At 39.5% G+C, this 22,905-nt stretch overlaps 1 long non-coding RNA gene across 1 annotated transcript in view; it reads left to right on the forward strand.

Moving 5' to 3' along the window:
* Window positions 1–10,397: 10,397 nt before the first annotated feature.
* The window catches only part of LOC106945974 (uncharacterized), a 40,532-nt gene continuing 28,024 nt past the window's right edge, over window positions 10,398–22,905 (forward strand). The window contains exons 1-2 of the long non-coding RNA XR_001424664.1: window positions 10,398–10,698; window positions 10,951–11,050. This is a non-coding gene — a long non-coding RNA (uncharacterized LOC106945974). The remainder of the gene's footprint in view (window positions 10,699–10,950; window positions 11,051–22,905) is intronic.

The raw sequence follows: 22,905 nt of genomic DNA on the forward strand, positions 1-22,905 counted from the left end.
CAACTCTCCCTTTTCACACAAACAGCCACTTTATTTCGGCCTGATCTGGAGGACGAGGCATTGATTTGCATTAATTCCCTGAAAAGTCAGCACACTCTGAAACTTAAAATAATGCGGGTTTATCCACAAGATTAACTGGAGCTAAGTCCAAAGTTATGAACTTACAATAGAAATGTTTACTCTGGAGAAGCTGGGCTTTGTTTTCTGATTATCTGAACAAAAAAAAACAAACAAAAAAAAAAGAGGAAATATAAGCCTTAAAACTCATCTGTTGTCGTGGAAAAGCTCTCGCGCTCTGCTGCAAATCAGTGTCTTTTTCATGAGGATTTATTTATTTAAAAATCTCACTTTTTCCTGGAATCACATCTCTGCTCCCTCATCACTACAATTTAGATCGGAGCAAGAAAATCTTGATTTCACGGTGGAAAAATATTGCTTTTATTTGCAGCTTTTGTACTCACTCAATGCACTTTGTGTCGCGGTATTCCCATTCTGCTTTCTGGATCATCTTCTCTTTGAATCTGTGTGTCAGACGGTCCTGCTATGAAATCCTGCAGTTTCTGTGGAGAACTGTTTAATATATGCAGGCTTGTCATTGTTGTCTGATTAATGACAGAGGAAGTTGATCTTTTGTTTAAAGCCTGCCTCAGGTGGTGCATGTTAAACTTGTTTGTTTATCTGCAGTAATGCACCTCTACAGTTCCTTGCAAAAGTACCAACACAAAATAGAGCACAGTTTTGAAGAGGAGGGAAAATAATATATGGAGTGTGAGATTTTTTTACAAATAAAGCACAGCATCTATAGATGTACATAGATGGGGATTGAGTTAGCCTATAAAACAAAACAATATGCTCAGAGTTATACATTTCTCAATCTGTCATCTCTGAATGAAAAGAGAATTGCACAACTGCAAAGCTACCAAAGCGTGGCTGCCCACCCAAACCGGCAGGCCGGGCAAAAGGGGGATTTATCAGAGGCAGATATCGATTGGGTTTCTGGAGGAGCTGCAGAGTTCATAGTTCAGGTGAGAGATGTCAAAAAGACGAAGCAAACAAGAAGGTGCTTCGGTCAGATGAAGCAGAAATTTCCCTTAGTGCTCCTACGTGCAACTTGCATTGTGCGGTGGAAACACCATTCTCACAGTAAAACATGGTGATGGTAGCATCATGCTATGGTGGCTCTTTGACAGGAAAGCTGCTGAGAGCTGAAGGAAGGAGAATCTGTTAGAAGAGAGATTACAACTCCAGTTCTTGATAGCTTTCGCCCTACAACCTTTACATGCTCCCTGCTCAATCAAATCTCTAATTTACCATTTTTTCAAAAAAAAATTCTGCAGTCAATTATTTTTTTAAAAAGATTTTTTTCGGCACAAATGGAGTTTAGTTCACAGCAATCTAACAGGAATTGGGGAAAGTCATGCGAAACAGCCTGTTTGAGGTTCATATCCTCTGTACAGGGGGCGCTCACTCTGACCACTTCGCTACGCGACGCCCTCCCAATCATTTGATTTTGGTGTCTTGAAAAAGGTATGCATATAAAAATTGCAGAATAGCAGTTATTGAGGACTAGAGTTGGCGTAACTGTGGTTCAGGCTGTGACGTAGTTGGGATTGGGGCCTTCCAGCATCATGGTGACCTGAAACATGTAGCCAGATGTACTGCAGGATGAGAGGTGAGAGTTCTGTCAAGACATGAATATTGATATCCAGAGAAAATGCTTCCCATGCAGTCAGAATGAGCCTCAGGAATTCCACAAAATAGTCTCTAGACATACAAAATGGTGAAAAGTCTTGCAATGCAAATTGCAGTAAATGGTGATTCTACAACTTTTCAACTAATCGGGCAAACATTTTGAAACCAACGCATCATTTTCCATCTACTTTGAGATCACGCGTTACTTTGCGTTGCTCTATCAGAAAACGTCTGTCTGTGGTTGTGACGTGACAAAATGTAAAGAAGTCGAAGAGCTACGAACACGTTTTGCAAGGCGCGGACTCACATGCAGAGCTTCTGGTGGAAATGTTGCACCGAGACACTGTGAACTCTTGTCTTGTCCCCAAGCAGCAGCAAAAAGTGATTGTGTCAGTTTGAATGAGGCCTCTATGTCTGCGGCCGAGACACCGGCACTCTAAAGCACTCTGGTGACACTGGAGAAAGAGGAAGCACAGAAACAGTGGAAGGCTTTTATCTTTGTGTCACCAAATCTGCTCCAACTGTACGTCAGAGTGCAAGCGCGGATGGGGAGGAGGTGTGGGTGCGGGGGAGAGGCTTGCTGGCGCAATGGCAAGGCGCTTCAATGGTGGCATTCTTCCTTTTTTTTTTTTCTGTGGCGACGTGCACACTCGTACACACAGATACACAAAGCTTCGCCAGGGGATTCCCCCCAGGAGTAATACGACCCATCACTACCTTATCACACCAGTGCCCAAAGACAGGAGAGGCGAGTGTAGCGAAGGAGGTCGCTAAAAGACTCTGGGTAGGAAGTGAAAATGCAACTCTGTGTGTTTATTTTATTTATTTATTTATTTATTTTTATTTTTTTCCTTGCTTTGAATTAATTTGAGTTTGTTTACTTGAATGTCTGCAGCTGGGACATTTATTTTTTTGTTTTTTGAGCATTTATGTGCATTCTGTCACTGTAAAATCTGAGCAAACAGATTCAGTGGGATGACTGTAAATACCGACTCTGACAGCAAAATTACCACGGTGGTAGCATGAGAGGAAGTGGGGACTTGACCCGACAGTGGTGGGATTTCAAAGGGTCCGTGACGAGGCTCGACCAGATTATCCCTTCAAATCAGTTCTGATGTCTCTCCTCAAGCACACAGGCTTCCTTTAAACGCCATGTTGATGGATCACACACTTATTACACAGGCGCTGATGAGTAGCAGGCAGGTAGCAGGCAGGATCTAGCGTGCCGTGACACGTGGGGATGTATTTTGTATCAAAACCGCTCAAACTGCCACTTATATCTATAATGCTGATGCAGAATCTTGTGTTTGGCTTTAAGACACATATGTGCCTAAATTTTTGAAGTAAAATAAGGTGAGGGATATAAAAAAAGTACCATTTAGTTCTGCTACCTTTAGATGCATCCTTGGAACTGTTGTTCAGCATAGCCCAACAGTAACATCATTTATAATTTGATTACTTCCTTCAAGCCTGGGCAATCTTACCAGAATATCAGAGTAGTATCCAGTCTGAACGTGCATTGTCATGTGAGTCCAAGAGAAGTAGTCACACTGCAGATGATCATCTCAAACCTGTCTCTTAGGCCTGACACCTTTTATTTTGTCAACGATTTCTTCACTATCTTAAACACAAACTTCACTGGTGAGCAGAAAATCAGGAAAAATAAAAAAAGCAGCTAAGATCCAAAGAAAGCCTTAAAAACTACATGTGGTAATACAAGAATGTTTGGCTCCTTGAAGGCGAAGTGAGTAAATAGATCTGCATTGTCAATGCAACATCAATGTGTTCAATCGCACAATCGAAAACAATTGCTTTGACACAATATTGAGCTTGCAAATACAGACTGCCGTATCATGCTCTTCCTTTTGCGCACACATTGTTTATGTCTTTACGTCAGAAATAATGAAACTGTGCAAGAGAAAGAATAATGGGGGAAATACTGGTCATCATTTGATGTCATAGTGACTTGATCCCAGTTTTATATTGATCTAACCCCAGTACTCCCCAGTCCCAGGCGTCAGCCCCTCACCTGGGAGCTCCCCCCAGGCCTTGCTCTAGGAAGATATCCCAGTCTCTCTAATAAGATTCACTTTTACCCTGTGGTCTTCCTGCATCAAGATCCCTGGATTTCCCTCAATTGGGTCTTCATCCAAAGTCAATTTGACTTGGAAGATCCCACCCTGAAGCCAGCAAACATGTGTTTCAAAGTGAGAGGAATACTATTAATGGTTGTCATTTTTGTCCAGTCCATTGAAGTTGAATTCTGACCTTAACTGGGGGAAGGGGCTTCTTGTGCGACCTCTTGGATGAGTCGTTGATGATCCGTTGGAGCAATTTGATTCATTTCTGGTGTTGTTCACCACTGTCTCGTGCTTTTTCATTTGTGAATAATGGCTTTCTCTGTGGTTTGCTGGATTAATAAAGTCTTAGAAAGGACTTTGTAACTCTTTGCTGACTGATCAATATCGGTGACTTTTTCTAATCTGCTTGTTAATTTCTCTAGATTGAGGTGTGGTGTGTTAGTTTTTGAGATTTTTCAACCTTCTTCAAGTTATCAAACGGGTTATATTTGAATGATTTGACATGTCTGGTAATGATTAGAAAAATGTACTTAAATACAGTTAATTTATGATTCAACAAGGAGGGCAATTATTTTTCTCATACTCACCCTTTAATCTGGATAGTTGTTTTTCCCCTGATAAATGAAATAATAATTTGAAAACATCTTTTTGCATTTAGGCAGATTATCTCTGTCTGGTATGAAAATTTGTTTGGTGATCTGAAAGATATGTGACACAAATGTACGAAAACCCCACAGAAATAATCTTTGAAAACCAAATAGTAATATAGAATTAAAAGCTTTGATGTTTCAGAGATCTTGAAACAAAAACATAGATAAATGATGCCTGATGGTATGAAACGTTTGGCTTACCGATGCTCATAGTTTTATTATTAAATAATCAGCTTTTCTGTTCTGGTTCAGCCCACTGATATAATCTGTGTTTCAAACCAAAACATGACCATTCACTTCCTGTTGATCTGGACTTGTTCAACCACCAGTCAGACAATTGCTGTGTTCCTGTGCCATGTACCAAAATGACAAAAAAACAAACATCATTGCTGTTGTTATTAAGTGTACAACCTGACGGTGGCGATTTTTAGGGTGCGTGGGAGTAATTTGTAAGATAGAGTCTGGAAATATGTGAACATTGGGCGTATGAGTCAACTGGCGTAGGCAGTTATTTAAAAAGACATTTTCTTGAAGATTTGCAGAAACAGGAACATACATTTGTATCTATATATGTATTCGACTGGCACGGTTCGTGTGATGTGGTTTCGTCATTAGAGTTGAAACGCTGCAGGACTCCCCCTCTGAGGGATTTTTTTAGATCTGCAGATCAGATAAAGTGGCTGACAGAATCCCCGTCTGTCTCAGACACAGTCCTTGTCCACCTGAAAGCAGACAGCAGTGAAGACAGTGACTAAGGAGAAGTCGCTTGCTTGAAGTCAGTAGATAATTCCTGCTGGTGGCTTTTTGAACTGTGTGTAGCTTTGGTTGCATATTTGTTCTTGTGAGAATCGCTGGCTCTTCAAATCATCTATCCATCCAAACGCTCTTGCACACCTGTGTTAGTTTCACCTCTCTCTCTCTCTCTCTTTCTCTCCACACCCGCTCCATCAGCCCAGGTATCTGCTTTGTGTTCTTCTTCCGTCTCAGCATAAAACTATGCAGTGGCCAATTGGTGCTTCGCTTGCTCTCATCACTCAGACCAATGTCAATCTAGGTCACACACTGACCACGTGGGCTTGTATGCGGGCAAACACACAGTCTCGCACACAGCAGAGATAAACAAGTGGTTGCATTTCTGCATGAGTCACAGCAGTCGTGGGCAGAGGTGGAAAGTTTCCTTGTTTGGGCTAATCCCCCTGCTGACACTTTTGATACTTTTATTGAGTGTGTCATGTGTTTTTGGTCCTATGTCAGCTCTGCTGCTTCATCTTGAGCTGATCGAGAATAACAGCAGACTGTGTATATATATATATATATATATATATATATATATATATATATATATATATATATATATATATATATATATATATATATATATATATATAAGCGCACTAAAAAGGATGCAACTTAAGATAAATGCTGTGTAGCTATTTCTATGTCCGTGTTCTGAACCGTGCAGCACTGTCTGGACAAAATACATGTGCAGTTTTACCAACAGTAATTAAAGAAATTAGTGTTATATTAATTTGAGCCTCTATGTAATTCATTAGGAACATTTTTCCCGTCTGCAATGACATTTGCAGACGTGGTTTGGTCACACCAATACTTTGGTGCATAAATCAGAATATATATATATATTTTTTTAAATACACCTCAGTCTCATGCTTTTTGTAGCCTTGCACAAATTTCTAAGGTAAATTCTCCAGCTTTAACTCCAGATTGTGTCAAATTTTCATTCATTTATCAGTTTATATCAGCAGCCAAACCACCATGCTTCATGGTGCAGCATTCTTCAGATCTCAGGGGTTAAAATTTACACCTCAACTCCTCCAAACTGTTGAAGTCAAAAAGCTCAATTTGTGACTGTGCACGGTCTGCAGTTCAATACTTAACATTTCCCAGTTGCTGTTAACAGCATGCACTGTGTTTGTGATGTCCGGACAACTTGCAGCGATTAGATATTCTTCATGCCTTGTCACTCCACTGCCATTTATTATTACTACTGGAAACACAAAATGCTGCCCAACAAGGAAATGGAAGAGTAGACGGGGCGTCTTCTATTACCTCTTCACCAGGGGAAGCCGTGATGACAGGAAGTGGCTAGCTTTTGCGAGATAGCAGCAACCTGAACAAAAAAACATCGTAATGTTTCATGATCTTGAGATTTAGAACAATTAGAACTTGATACACTCCAAGTAAATAACTCACCAACCCCAAATAGCCTTATAAAAAATGTTCAGAGGCTTTAAGGAGATGTGATAAACTTTACTTTATTTGAGCTGAAAATCTTGGAAACAGCAGTTGCTAAAAAACGGCCCTAAAAGGTTTTCCTAACTTAAATAATTTGAAGAGCTACTTTACTTTGAATTTCAAACAAGCTGAACCTTGTTTTTTTATGTTGGTAGAAAGAAAATAAAATATTGAGATACTATCAATAATTTAATACAATTTGGCTGGTTTAAATTTGAAAATATGCTTGTTTATATTTGAGGAAGTACTTTTACTTTTTCATCACACTGCTTTTGTAATATAATTACAACCTAGAACAACAATTGGTCAAATAAACTAAATAAACTCTAAAGACAGAATAGCATTCCTATCCATTGTGAGTGTATGCAGCTGCCTGATTTAAACTATTAGTTAAAAGTAAACAAACTGAACTAAAATCCTTACATCTGTTTGTGTTGCAGAAGAAGTCTGTTAGCATTTATTTATTCATTCTGGTATCCTCTTTTTATAATTAATGCTGGAGCAGACTCCAAAAATAAAAATAATCTTACTATTGAAGTTCTCCGTAGTTGTGAGCCATTTGTACAAATACACAGCAGAAAGAAATACCACTAATAAGATGTGTAACTGTGCGCTTTTTATCTAATAAGACTTAGTCTTCTGTTTCCCAGTCCCTTAGCTTAATTTGTGGAGCAAAAGGACATTCAAATGTAGTTATTTTGGCTGCAACAGTAGTAGTTGAGAGCATGTTTACACTTTTAAACGACTTTTTCTTCTGGATTTTGCTGATTAAGATTAGCATTTTATAATGTCATTTTGGATTAGGTGAAAGTTTGGCATTTTGCTGAAAGGATGAGAGAATGAACTAGATCATCATTGCAAAGGTTACTTGAAATTGAGAATGCTTACATATTTAGTTCTTGATGAGATAAATCTATAAGCTAGTTCACTTTACATACAGAGACGGCTTCATGCACTGCTTAGCTTCGGCTGTTTACATCAGATAGCTCAGACTGTGGCTGTTTTTGTGAAGAAACTGCATTTAAAGCAGTTTTTCTTTCCTTCTGTATGGCACATTTCTGATACAAACTACAGTTTTCAGTCCTGCTCACAGAAAACCGCACGTTTGCTAATTTATAATGTAGCAGGAGCCAACAAGGAAGTCTGCAGAGTCTTCAAAACATCATCAAGAGACAAAGTTGGATAATTTTATCAGGCAAAAGAGCTACTGTACTCGGGTTACTTTTGCTGATTTACATTTGTTTTACATCTGGGATTATAGAGTTAATGGCAGTTCTATATATGTGAAACGTAATTTGCATGCTGCATAATAGAGTGGTATTTCGTGCAAGCTGGCAAATAATCTTCTTTGGGTTTTTCCAGCAAAGCTGAGGGCAGTTCTCCAACACAAATCACATTGTTAATGTCTTTTTCTGCAAATCCTATTCAAAGTTTATTCATAAATGCACTTTAAATACAACAGAAGTTTCCCATTGTGCTAGATGATTATATAAAAACTGCTTTCTCTTATCTCAACCTGCATTTCTGGTTTCTGAACTGCATGTATGCGGATCAAAACTGAAATATCACACCACACTTCATATGTATTATATAAGCATAGTTTTGTCTGAAATTTGCCATTTTAAAGGTGAAACTAACTCAGGAATTGAAAGAAAAACAGCATGTATTTCTTAACATTTTAATTCTTCATTCTCGCCTCTTGAACTAGGCAGTTCTTTCCTCTGGCCCAGCAGTGACTCGGTACTTTGGAGGTTAAACATAAAGAACTGGTATTGCTAGTATCGGTTTAGCAATGAAACCAGCAATGAAACCAGCTTGGTGAAAAAAAAAAAAATCCCCTGTGAAAGGTTGCAGAATTAAAAAAAAATTTCATCAGATTAGCAAAGACGTCTTCAAATTAGGATTTACTGGGAATCAAGTCAACCTGAGAAAGAAGCTCAGTGTATAAGAATAACAAAAACATTAGACAATGCATGTTGAAACTGCAAAAAAGTTTGACATATGCAATTTTTCGAAAATTGTTTTATTTTGTGAATCATTCACTCTGTGATTTACGATGCAGATAAAGTTTCAGATTTACTAATGGAACCACCACAATATTAATCAGAAGATTGAAACAATTGTAGTTCGTTTAATCTAAATCTAAGAATCATCAGTTTTACTGACGGCAGCACTCAAGTAGATCCAACCCCAAAGCAGCAGATATTGTTCAAATGTATCGTATTTCTGGCTCAGTTACGTATCCAATCATAAGGATGACATGTTTGACTGTAGGCAGCACTTTGTCTAAACGATGCACAGTATGTCTATATTGCATCAGCATCACAGTTTAGCTTACAGAGGAGGAACAGCAAATAAGGTTTTGGAAAGAAACGTCTGATCACGAGTCGGCATGTGGCCGTCTATAATTACACACACTCATACTGTAGTCTGTATGTGGATGCTATTTATTTTTACATGTAGATTCATTTTATTTGTAAGTTGACTCATTACAGGTCAGAATCACACTTCCCTCTGATATAAAAGAGGCACTTTCAAGTCTGTTTTACAGAACAGCTGACTTACTTTTTCCTTCTGTCAAACTTGATGCCAAAAGGTTTGACTGTTTCAAACTAACAAAAAAAAAAATGTTTTTAAAAATATTTTTTAGAAACGTCTGTGTAGATCCCAATACTTGTTGATGCAGTGCGGGTTAGAGGGCGGCTCACACTCACAAGGGCCATGACAGCAAAGTAAAAATTAAACATTTGAATGAATTTTAATAGCAAGAACTACATGCACTTTTTAATTTTGCTTGACAGTCTTCACGCCCCATTAGTGGGGAATGGGTCAGGGTCAAACATTGCCTGAAACTGCAAGAAAAATGCTCTGCTAAATCTGAAACAATCTGCTGCCGACTGTGAGGGAATCTGCAAGAGGGCTCACACATGATGGGGAAAAAAAGAAGCAATTCATTGGAAGAAAACAGGATTTGGGGAACCAAAAGTTGCTTCTCTTTTTGGACAATCTCGCTATTGCTTTGCACATTTCATTTCCAGAAAGACCTAATTGCTGGAGAAATATCTTTCTTATGAATAATGAATATGTGGTTTTTTTGGTCTAGTTTCTAGTACAGTTGGAGTAAGACAAAACTAACTTACAAGTAACTTTTCAGCAAGATATGCAGTTGTTTTAAGTAAATAATTCCTTAATATTGATGGAAAAGTGCTCGTTCCACTGGCATATATTTTAGGTTTTTCTTGTTTAAGTGAAATTATAACATTTCACAGTTTTATTAAACACAGGTTTGGTTTGAACCATAAATAGTTGGAACATATTTTATATGAATTGGTGATTTCGATGATCTATTGATTACTTGTTTCTCAGTTGGTGATTTTATGTATTTTTTTTATATTTGTGTTTCACGATAAAGCACTTTGAACTGCCTTATCGCTGAAATATGCTTAATTGATTGATTGATCATCTACCAGTGGAACTAGGACTTTTTCCATCAATATTACAGAATTACTTGAGAGGTTAGTTTTGTATTATTTCAAATGCACTAAGGTATTTTCATCAGAAACTAGATAAACAGTGGTAAGATTTTGTGTTTTTGCAGCTGTAGTGGAAAATCCAGTTCTTGTATCGCCCTCTAGTTAGCCTAGTTTTTCTTCTTCATCTTTTCATTATTATTATTATTATTATTTATTTTTTTTACAGGGCTGTTAACCGTTTATGATTCACCGCATTCAAACTTCATCTCCTCACATTTGACACCTGGTGTTATACAAAAACAAAGGTGTGGGGAATATCTGCATCACGGCACGCTACGGCTGCTATGTAGGTGCCAGTTCAGCCATTGTTATTCTCTGCGGCGGCCCGCTCTGTGGTGCGGTGTGAGGCACTCCCATCAATTTTTACATGAAAGATTTCCTGCAGTGAAAGAGAAACGTTGGGACACCTCTTGTGACGTTCACTGAGCTGCATAGCGGAGGAGCAAGTATGTGCGCTTGCTGTTCCTCGTAACTGGAATTGCTGACTTGGTGAGTGAGAAAGAAGCCTGGAAGTGTTGACACAACTCGGCGCTGATGTAAGACGTCCAAAGGGTGTCACTGAGTCACGCATTATCTTCTCGAAGGTTGCAAATCAGAGTGCGTTTTTTCGTTTTTTTTTTTTTTTTTTTTTTGTGTGTGTGTGTTTGTTGGGCACGGTGGCTTGGATTGTTACAAAAAAGGTATCAAACCAAGCATGCTGTGTTTGTTGAGTGTGTGTGTTTTTTTTCTGTCCTCCCACAGACGCTTGAAAATAACCACATTACAGAGCACCAGCTGCACTTCAGCTTTCTGAGCTTCATGGCAATGTCTGAAGGGGGGGAAAAAAGAGAAGATAAATAAGGTAATTATCCCTGGAAACATTTAAGGAAGAAGCTCAATTACATTCTTGGATTTAGAAAAAAGCAAAAGGAGCTAACTAATGCTAACACAGTTAGCTCTGTTCTTTCTGACGTGCAAACAAACGCTAATAATTTTTCATGCTACAGCTGAATTCATGTCCAACTTGTTACATTTAGGTGCTTGATAACTCAGCAGATTATCATTTTAACATCTTTAGGATTTTATGATTTCCACATATTAATTAATACAACTGTGATTCCTGTTTATCAGACGAAGGTTTTAACTTATTTTCTTTGTTTTTATTGTTGCTATGTATAAGAAACTTATTTATGAGTTACTTGATGTACATTTTTGTTTTAATTTTGTTTTACAAATTAATTTACCGTGATTTGTCTATTTTTTCCTAAATTTACTCAGCAAGTCAGCAGTTTCCAATACGCATGTGAGGAAAATGAATCAACCACCTTCTGCACTCTACTGCAACCAATGTCAAATTGATTTTTGATCAAATGTAAAGATCAAAACAAAATTATAACGAATGGACAGTAAACATTTAGTTGACAGTCGTACAAAAAAGGCAACATTTGCATTTTAACAATTGTTTATCATTATTTGCACTTCTTCCATCCACTCAACTTTCTGTGAACAACCTTTTCTGGCTTGCTGCCCGCTAGGAGGATGTCAATGAGTATTTCCTGAAAATCTGTCAAGTTAGTAGTCACATTATGCCAGTAATATGTCCATTAGATAACAATTTTAGATTAAAAATTCATATTATTTGATTGCCGTTATTTTGGGTTTTCATTATCTCTCAGCCGTAACCTTAAAAAATAGAATGAATTTCATTTTATTTGTTATAAATCTATGAGTTTCAATTTCTGAAACGAGTGACAAAAAATATTAAACTTTTTCACAATACTCAGATGTTTTCATGTCTACCTGTATCTAACAATTAGTACACAATTATTAGCCAAGTCTTATTCTTGAGGGTTATTTTTATTAATCACCAACTAGATGCGACGTTTTTGTGACTGTGTCCACGTAAAGGACTTTGTGAAATCTGTTGAGATAAAAATATTTTATACCTGATTTAGACATATATAGGTTCCTTTTTTTAACTTTATCCTTTCTTGATAAACACTTGCCTGTATTCCCTTGATATTTTAGACACAAGCTGTTCCGCCATACCGTTATTTATGGCTAAGCTCCTTTTAAAGCAGCAGCAGCAGTGCTTCAGGGAGCTGCACCTTGCTGCTCCCCATTGCTTCCATGTGTACTTGTGAAGTTTCAGCGCTCATGATTGTACGCTATTGATCCTGTGGTGATAGTGGGAGTGAAAATTAGAGCAGCTTTGGCTCTGTCACTGGGCCGACGAAGACAGCACTCCTTCCCTCCCTTCCCAGCTGAATAATCTTCTTACTCACCGGATGTGATTCACCTATCTCGCTCTGTTGGAAGAGCGCTGTGTTGTCTAAATGTTTGCTTGATAACGTTGTGTAGTGTTTGGAAAGTTCTGTGCCTGCTGGATAAATAACTTCTTCAGAGTTTCAGCCTTCTGTGCCGTCCTCGCTGAATGTGAGCAGAAATACGTTGGCCGGGGAAGTTTATGACTTTTGAGGTCAAACAGCTCAAACTAGACTTCTGGCTAATTTGTTGTGGTTCGTTTTATGCATCTCAGGACTTGTCTACTAAATTTTTTATGTTGGAGTGATTAGTTGAAATAAATGAATAAATAATTTTGGCTCTACAGAATTGTTTCCTTTTGAGTTGATTCATGTGAAAGTACTGCAACATTATCACAGGACTCATCATTAGTGAAATATTTCAGTGTTCTTTAAATTTGACTTCAATTTTACAGACGAGAAAAAATGAGTAACTCTTTAGAAATATTCACACATTGATGCCTAAAGCGAAAGTGATTTTATTGTGTTTAAACACTGACTGAAGATGCGGCTCGAATTTCAGAAGTAAAAATCACTGCAGTTCGGAGAGTTTTGCACATATTTTTTCATACTTTTAAGACACATTGAGTGGATTGCATTGAAGTTCGCTGACACAACATGCTAATTTCATCAGAACTGGTAACGTTTGAACATTGAGAAAAACTGATAAGGCCTCAACTCTGACATATTTCAGCCTTTGACCCGTTTGATTCACGTTGTTTTCCTTATGCTCTCGTTCAGGTCGCTGACGCGCCTTTTTTTTAAAAACAAACTGTTCATGACCTGATCTGGTTTGGAAAAGTTACATGATAATAATTGAAAATGTTAGGACACATGTCTCATGAAGCTTTAAAATAACCAAAGTAAAGTTATTGTCTTTTATCAGGTTGTGACTGGCTGTAAGGGTTGAATGTGGCTGATTCTATTCAGAATGTTTTAGCCAATATTTTATGTGTTTTGCTGAAAAATGATATTCAAACCAAACAGGAAGTGAAGCCTTAATAGTGACCAGTACTGAGGCAACAGTACGTTTGCCAGTTTGCCGTTTTCTCTGTGTACTTCATGTTTCCCACTGATGCAGAGAGGCTTTCTGAGCAGGCTTTGTTTAGCGAGGGACGATGGGCTTACACTAACCCACTTAGCCGATGTTTGGAGCCTCCCCCCCCCACATCACGGTTTCTGTTCCACTCTTTACTCTTCATTCTTCTCATGCTGCCTTGATGTCACTGGTAAATTATCCTCTCCCTCTGCTGCCCTCTCTTCAAACTCCCCCGCTCATATCTTCCCTTGCTCTCTCTTTCCCTCTTCACGCTCCTTCGCTCCATGAGAGGGGAACTTCCATTCTAGCTTTTACCCAGGAACAGGCTTTCACTGTGGAAAAACAGCCACATTATATGACCGGGACGGGATGTCTCTTCAGAAATAGTTCAAGTAAAAGGATATTTTTCTTTTTTAAAGGGGCAGTTTTTTGTAATATGGATTTTTTTTTTTTTTGGCTTTACATCATGTTGTAATGTTATTCAAGAACATACCTGGAGTGTTGCTTTGGTTCTTTGGATTTGTAAAACGCTTGAGTGAACCAAGCTCCATTTTCCAAGCCGAGCCCCTCTTCCCTGCGACTCCCCCACTCTGCTCCTTCAGACTAGCGGCAGCAGCAGTTAGCAAACACCTGGTGGAGCTGCGCATCTGCTGAGCTCACTATACGAGCTATTTCTCAGTCCAGTGCCCTGACGAACGTTTGTGAACGCTTGATAGATTAATGTTGAAAAGAGTGTCGAAATTACAAAGTCAAATTTCTTTTCAGTCATGTTTTATATTTATAGCATTTTTATAACAACTAAACTGAAGGTAGCACAATTACTTGATTGTGCTATAAAACGATACTATGTGGCTGGAAAACGTAATATCGTCCCTTTAAGTAAAGTTTCTAGCGATGTATGCTACATTTTTCAGCTTGCATGAGATTTTTTTCTAACTGCCAATAGTGGTGTTAATTTACCTAAAACCTTTCCACAGCACAGCACGTCTATTTTTAAACATAATTTCCAAATACATCTAAAATGATCATTTCTTACAGTCAGGCACCCACATTCGACGGTCCATATAAATGTCTCCAACACGGAAAGCAAATGTGCACATCGGTCCGACTCTTCCTCTCATCTGCTCCTGAAAGACGGCAGCTATAATTGGCCACCTATCAGCCGTAATGGACAGACAACACACGTAGGCTGGAGCTCAGTCACACGCTTGAATACACTCGCACACACTCTCAGGCAGCACAGCACGAGTCATCATATTCAAAGCAGATAGAAATAGACACAGACTACATGAGGTAACCACAGTGGCGTAAGCAATGCCATTACCTCAACAAAGATCTTGACCAGCAACCTACTACTGTGTGTGTGGCTGTGGGAGCCTCCGTGAAGGGCCAAAGATGTTCTTTTTTTCCAGGAAACGGACTCAGGCTTTTCATGAGGTATGCCTGGAACTTACACAATCCTTGCAGAGTCCTTCCTCTCCTCCTTTTTTGTGTGTGTGTCTGTGTATCTGGAAGTCTTGAGGAGTTTTATGTGTCTCCGTGAAAACTTGGGAGCGCTCCTGGCCGCAGCTGTGGAAATGCTTCGCTGGCCCACTCCACACAGTGGGGATAGCGGTGGAGACCCTGCGCAAATGAGTGTTTGGGTGGAGGGCCCAAACGGTTTAACTGAGAAAAAAAATGAGCAAAAGAAAAAAAAAAAAAGCAGAAAGTGGGATTGCTTAATCTTAATGCAAGCTGTTCTTTCTACTCCCTTTAGTTCAACGTATGCTTTCCTGGTCAAAATGTTCATTTTTTTTGGTGCTGATGGATCACAATTACTAGGCAGAGCTTCAAAATGCAGAAAGAAGAAACAAGAGCGAGTGGGAAATAAAGTATGCAAATTGTTGAAAACTGCATTTAAAATCAGGCGAGCTGTTAAACAGCCGGGCAAAACTTTAAGGCCGTAGCCTTATGGTTCTGAATCTGTACAGAAATTTGTCTTTCCTGTCATTTTTTCATGTTTTCTACCTTTAAACCTGGCAAGATGTTGAGATGCACAAGCAAGGCCTCTCGCGCGGCGCTTTCACAGAAATGATTGGACTAGTTTCCAAAAATATCTTTAGAGCGACCAAAAATGAAAGAAAAAAAAAGTCCTGTACATGATTCCAATCAATTAGGTTCATGAAGATGCAAGAAAATCCTCAATCCAAATTCTTAAACACTGAAGATTGAAGAAATTGAACTTGATGTGTGGTTGTGAATAATTTTCCTACAACCTGGATACCAACCAGCATCACAAGAAACCAGTACTTGTAATTTTCTTCCCAGCTTTAAAGTTTTGATGAGGAAAACATGAGAGTGATTCATGTTTTAAACTCTCGTTACTCGAGTTGCTAAACCAAATGTGGCGGACTTGCCTCTTGCTATGAAGTCACACCACTTTACAGAGGCTACATTCACACAGCTGACGAATGCGACGCTAATCAGATTTTTCTCCTTTTTTTTGCCCATAAGTGAGCCATATAATAACCTTCTGAACGGCCCAGTTCAGATCTTTTCACTCCCCCCCAAAAAATCCGATTTGTGCCACTTCCATTTGCGCTACTGAACCGGACACACATCCAATTGTTTTCCAAGCCTCCACCGTCTGAACGATCACATCGCATTTTATCTGATTTATGTCAATGACGCAAGACATGCATCGTAATTCTGCATCAGAAGAAGCCAGGCAGAAAATCCGGACATAAACAAAGGCTGAAAATGATGAAATCAAGAAAGAAGTTTGTGTCAGTCAAGCTCATCACAATCCGAACAGACTTCTCCGCAGAAGTTGCAGTCGATGCTCCAAAAAGGCAGTTGCTGTTGTGTTTTTTTATTTTATTTTATTTTTTTTATTTACTTCCTTCCTTCATGTTGTTACAGTCTTGTGGGTGTCAGCTCCCATTGATGAATGCATTTAAAATAGATCCACAGACGGCTGCAACCATTTCTGTAAACGTTGCATCAAGACCTTTTACATTGTTACTGTAAATATAAGCTGCATCCACTAACTTCGAAAAGACACAAAAATATGGTGTCCAGATATTTACAAATAAAGATTATTTTTTTATGAATTATAAAACATGTAACATAAATTCTTTTCTGAAAAGTGCCTACCAGTAAAAGTCATTGTTTGCTATCTTTACCTTCCTCCTGCACATTAAAACCACTAAACTCATCTTCTTCAGTATTGGGATCGAAGAGCCTTACACACACACACACACACACACACACACACACACACACACACATCTTCAGGGTCTCTTTAGGCGTTGCTTTCATCTTGAAGCAAATTCGCTCTTGAGCTTGAGCCGTCCCCTTCGCCAGGCAGCAGTCCAGCTTTTTGAAACCCACCGTATATATTGGCTGCATCTCAGTGTTCAAAGCGTGTAAAAACTTGACTGTCCTCAATGTGTTTTGTTCAATTTACTTCTCGAACCAGTGTGACAGGAACAGCGCGAGAAAGAACAAAACTGTGGGAATATTTTGTCCTGAGTGACGAATTATGACACCAGCCATTGATCTGAACAATGTGCAGCTTAGGAAATTGATAAATCACTAATCCTGGTCTGTGTTCTCAAGCCGGTTTGCCAAGCGCTGTCAAAAGACCTTTTCAGTAGAAATGTCCTGCGAATACAAACCAATCTTTTAAGTTCCCAGTCTCTGCCTCTCAGGAAGCGACCAGTTGATTACCTCAGTGAAAATCAGCCCAATCATCTGGTCTTGGAATTACATCACACAAAGTTGGTGTGAGTGTTGGAAGCTCAGTGGTCTTGTTATTAATCCAGTTATAATGCTTCCAGGATATATATATATATATATATATATATATATATATATATTTTTTTTTTTTTGCAGGAACACGGTCAATAAAACCTGGATTGATTTAGTTATTAAGTTTTGCGAAGCGAAGCTGGGAAATTCAACAAAAGCCACTTTTTACTTTATGAGCGAGCATGCAGAAAAATCTGAGTGTGATTTACTTTCAAGCTTTTACCATATTATATATTTTTAGAGAGTTTATGGTTGTTGTGTAATATTTACACTGTTCCCACAAAACATGACACATTATGAGAAGACAGACAATAGGGCACAACTCACTGTTTCGGTTTTTTGTTTTTAGATCTGCACAGAATTTGCATCGAATCTTGTGACAAATCATGTGCCACAAACCCACTAAAATTCAAATTTTTTTTTTCTGTGAACTTTAAATTTCTCCTTTTGCTTTATGAAGCGTGAAACCTTTGAAGTTTACAAACTTACTTTCAGAAGAAGCAGCTCGTACATTTGGCTATGCCAACATGCAGATCTATTTTTTTTTCTCGCGTGCTGACAGGGACTGTCCTTACTTTGCATCGTGGGAAGCCCCGTTTGGAGCAGTGTCCTGGTGAGGATTTGCATGCTGAGTGCTGACTGCAGGCTGTGGTAACTGTTCTCTGGAACAGCCCGCCTGATTTAACTCTGATCTGCCACTCTTCTTGACGCTAATGCTCTAATAGGTGATTAGCTGTCAGAAGCCCTTGTGTTCTGCTTTTGATTTTCATGTTACATTGGACAGGCATGCACCCCGTGAGGCCGCATGCGTGTGCGTGCACGGATGTGTGTTTTACTTGTAGTAGGAACTGTTTGGGATTCTGTGCCGTGGAATGTCTGGGCAAGATTCCCTGTTTTCCCCAGTGGAACAGGCCATTCACATGCAGCTATCGGTACGCAGACTGAACACCCAGTGCTGCGGGCCTGAAAATATGTGTCCACTTCCATGGGCTAAAAGCGGCTCCATGAGATCTTGGCTCATCAGTTTAACATCTGATCAACAGGAAGCAATCAAATCAGATCAGGTGTGCCTCTTCCCTGTATGCTCAATCTGATTTCTGGGTTCTTTGCTCTCGTTTTCTCTTCTTATTTTCTTTTTTCCTCCCTCTTCCTTCTCACTGTAACTCCAGTTTGACCCCGTGACTCATCTCTCCCACACTGACCACACCATTGCTGTCTATCTTACACAGACGCAGTGCTGACCTAGACCCTCATAGGCACACTCCCACACTTTCACGCACACACACACACACACACACACACACACACTCACGCCATTGCGTCACTCTCCTGTGGTGTGGCAAGTTACTACAGGGCAGCTGTTTCTCCTTAACTGCGCTGGATGTCAGAGCTTTGTTGTGTGTGATTGACTGACGTCTGGCAGCATTTCACATATGTGGGTGATGTTGTGCAGGACCTCGTTACTCTTTGTGTCGAGGACAGTCATAATCGGAGTCGTCAGATGTGACCTCTTACCCTTCTGTGACACACTGACAAGAAGGTTACAAATTAAAAAAGAAAAACAAGTACAACATTGCATTTAAATATGGCCAGTGTACGCCACACATTGCGTACACTGGCACTGATTCTGCAAATCTTTAGTGTTTTACCGGAAAGAGGCAGCATGATTTCCTCAAAAAAAAATTTCACTATTTGTCGCCGTCATGATATGGTGACAGAGAAGCTTCATAATAGCCTACTCTGACTCAGTGGATCCGTGCTAATGGCTGCTTTCTTAGAACAAGAAGGTGCTGGATCCAAACCCTGGAGGCAACAGACTGTTAAATGTGGAGTTTCTCTTCTCTTCTCCCCACAAGCATAGGATTTCTCCAGGTGCTCCAGTACGAAAACAGGTTAGGTTAAAGTAGCGTGTGATTGAATAGTTGTGTGTTTTTGATGGACTGGTGACCTGTTCCAGTCGAACCCCGCCAGCTGCAACGCGAGCTCCTCCCATTAACTCTGCACTGGACAAAATGGTTACAGAAAGTTACTGAGTAGATGTAGGTTTCGTTTGATCCCTGTTACCTAAAAAGAATAAAACAAAACACAAATATATTCATTAAAACAAGACGACGCCTTAAGAGAGAGGTCACTATTGAAACGAGACGCTTACAAGGTTGTGAACCGCAATAAGTGAATGAGTGGCATTCATTGTTTCTGTATGTCTTTAAATGAAGAACCTTGTTCTGCTGGGGGATTTCAACGCTCACATGGGCGGTGAGAGCTGGAGGGGTGTGGTTGGGAGGACGAGCCACCCTGATCTAAACCGGAGTGGTGTTCTGTTATTGGATTTGTGTCCTCATCATGGATTGTCCATAACGAACATCTTGTTCAAGCAGGGTATTCATATGTGCCACCAGGACATCCTGGCCACCGTTCTACTTTGTTTTCCTCTCATCTGATCTGTGGCCGCATGTCTTGGGCTCTTGGGTGAAGAGAGGGGCAGAGCTGTCCACCATGACTCCAACGTACCGCCGGAGGGGCGAGGGGAATCACATCCTTGGCAGTGGCAGAGGCCCGGGTAGGTGGGCGGGTCCCATGCCGCCCCCCTGACGAGATGCCGCCCTGGACAGTTGGAGCTGCAGGTTGCAGATCCTGTCCTAAACCATGCCTTGATGCATTAGCTGCAGGGTTGTTGTCCTGCTCGAAGATGATCCTGTGACTCAGTCTCTTTTGCAACCCATAGCTGGTTTTCTACCAGAATTATTCTGCATTTAGCTCCATCTGTCTGTCCCGAAACTCTGACCAGCATCTCTGTTCCTGTTGAGAAAACAATTTTGATCATGTTGCAGAATTATTCTCTGTACTCTGCCTAGCTTGATTGTCCCATCTTCTAAATGTCATGTCAAACTCTAAATGGGACTTTTTGTGGATTTCTTTTTGTCACCCTTTCACATAGAAGGCCGTATTTGTGGCATAAATGACTAATAGTTGTCCTGTCGACAGATTCATGATGCGATCAAAGCCATTTGCAAGTCCAGTTTGATATAGTCCAAGTTTAAATGTACTGTATTCTTATGCAAACCTAAAACAAAGTATTTATTAAACTCTTTTAAGAATCTAAATTTGGTTCTTAGGATGCTTAACATCCTAAATTAATATTACAAGAAATGTTTTAAAAGTTGGCAGTAAAAACCTTTTTCATAAAAAAAAATATCAGGCAGAATTAAATTCATGTAAGAAATAAATGAATAAAAATAATACTTGTCAAATTTGTCTAACTTAACTTGGAAATTTTTCTTTACCCTGGATTAAAATTTTTCCTAGTTTGTGTGTGTGCGTGTGTGTGTCCAGTCATGGTCACCATGGAGAAGTCCTACTAAGAATCGTCATGACAACTCCAGCCATCGACAACTGTGTTATAAGCCAAAACACGTAACCGTCTCCTACGCATCAGCACCGTTCACACATACGCTGATCCACACACACAACAGACGCCCACACGCACGACGACGTATATGACAGATTTTAAACCCAAGTGTCAAAATAGAGTTACTTGTTTATGAGATAAAATTAGGAGGGTGTTTATCTTGCACAGATGGATGGTAGAGATGACAAGTCCTGAAGTGCTGCTACTTTTAAATCTGTCAAAGTTTTGTCTCATTGGAAAAGAGGAATAAAGATTTGTTTCCATCTCAAAAAGATGCTGAAAAAATGAATTTCTCGTGAGCAGGTATTTTAAAAAAATATTGAGTCTCAACATCAAAACACGCCTTGTTGAAATAAAAGTGCCAGCAGCAAGAGTCTGCGCCTGATAAAGCCTCCGGGATTCTCGCCGCCAGCTCACAGCTTGCCCTAATCACCTCTTACAACAAACACACACACACGCACACACTGCACAACCACAACCTAATGGTCAAGAAAGAAGGAACCTCCTCCGCTCCTGTTTCTGACCCATTTTTACGTGCAGGCTGCTGTCGAACAGCCCTGCCGTGCAGCCCTCCTTGTTTCCACTGAGGTGGAAAATGCTGGTGAAGTGGAGAAGAGAGGGGTGTGGGAAGGCAGGGGCCGCGGCAGATGAGCTTCAGGGCGGAGGAAAGTATCAGGATGAGTGAGTGCGTCCATTAACTCCCCCAGAGGTGTGCCGCAGGGGGGCTGAGGGATTTGCCCCTGCACTTGTGCTAAGTGTGTTTGCTTATGAGTGTGTTTGGTCATGTGTTAGTGGAAAGGTGGAGTTCTGGTTAAGAAACATCTGATCTCACTTTCCATCTCGTCTCCAGCGTCCAAAACATCAGAAAACCCTTCCAGTGAACTTCTTCCTTTTCTTTTCTGAAGCTACTCAGAGAGATATCGACTGTCTCCAGTTTGCTTATTGAAAGTATTTTAAGTTTTTTTAGCTCTGGTTGTAATTTTATGTAGTGAGGTTGAGTTAAAAGTTTTAGTTTTTGTTTTTCAATTGATATTTCTGTTTTTCAGCACATTTAAAATACTACAAATCCTGGTTACTCTGTTTTTCTGTTTGTGGTTTATGTGTCATTAAAGGCAGATTAAATACATTCCTCACTTGAAAAAACCTACTAGCCTCCTTTATAGATTTCTTTGGCTTTTTTTGTCACTCTTAACCGTTTCCTATTATTACATGAATTTTAATATCAGAAAAATCTAACCAAAGTGTGTTCAAATAGAAAGGAGAAAACGTGAAACAGTGATGCAGGTTTCACAGGGCAGTGGGCCTAACAAAATTACTCCAGGAAAGTAAATTTTCTTAAGTAAATTTAATTTACAACTCATAATAGTACAACTAGAAACAGACTTGAGAAAATCGCATTTATGGGAGTTACATGATGAAAAGTTCCTGCTCCCATTTAAAGGCCTTTACATATCCAACTTTTAGCACTTAGTTGAATCACTACATGTCCCATAATGCATCAGGATAGTTCAGATTGATGGACCCTTCAAACCTAAAAACATTTAGTAACCATTGCTTTTTTCACTGAACATTTTGCTGAAAAATACAGTACCTATGGATCAATTTTCCAGCTCTTCTAAGTTTGTGGCACTGTTAAAAATAGCAAGTCATTTTCCAGAGTCAGAGTGAGATAGCTGCTTCATTTAGTCAGAGTTTAATCATCATGGAGATATGCAGCTCGGAAATGGAGCTGTTTGGAAAACTCCTCATTTGTTGATACGTTCAAAGTGCTTGTGGGGAACTCCGGTCACTTGAGAAAAACCAAACTGCCGCCTAAAACCCTCGATGTGTGTGACGTACTTACTATTTTTAAAACGTGTTTCCTAATTCAGCTGGTTTTGATTTTTTTGGTATTACTCATAGTGTGTAGGGCTGGAGAGGGTGTGGAGTGTCTTCTGGCAGTGACCGAAGGAGAGACCCAATCCAAGTACTTATTAGACCAACCCTGTCCAGGATTACGAAGGCATGTGGAAAATAAATGAATGGGTGCTTATAGTTATACTTTGTGACACAGATTCCTTTATTGCAAACAAATATATCAAATTTCACTTTAAAAAAACCTACATTTTAAAATCAGTGACCTTGTGGTGACTACAGTGCTTTGCAAAAGTATTCACATACATGTTTTTTTTTTA

This window comes from Poecilia latipinna, unplaced genomic scaffold (assembly GCF_001443285.1).
Source record: "Poecilia latipinna isolate Pla-1442-1.1 unplaced genomic scaffold, P_latipinna-1.0 Scaffold11, whole genome shotgun sequence".
NCBI classification, from domain to species: Eukaryota; Metazoa; Chordata; class Actinopteri; order Cyprinodontiformes; family Poeciliidae; genus Poecilia; species Poecilia latipinna.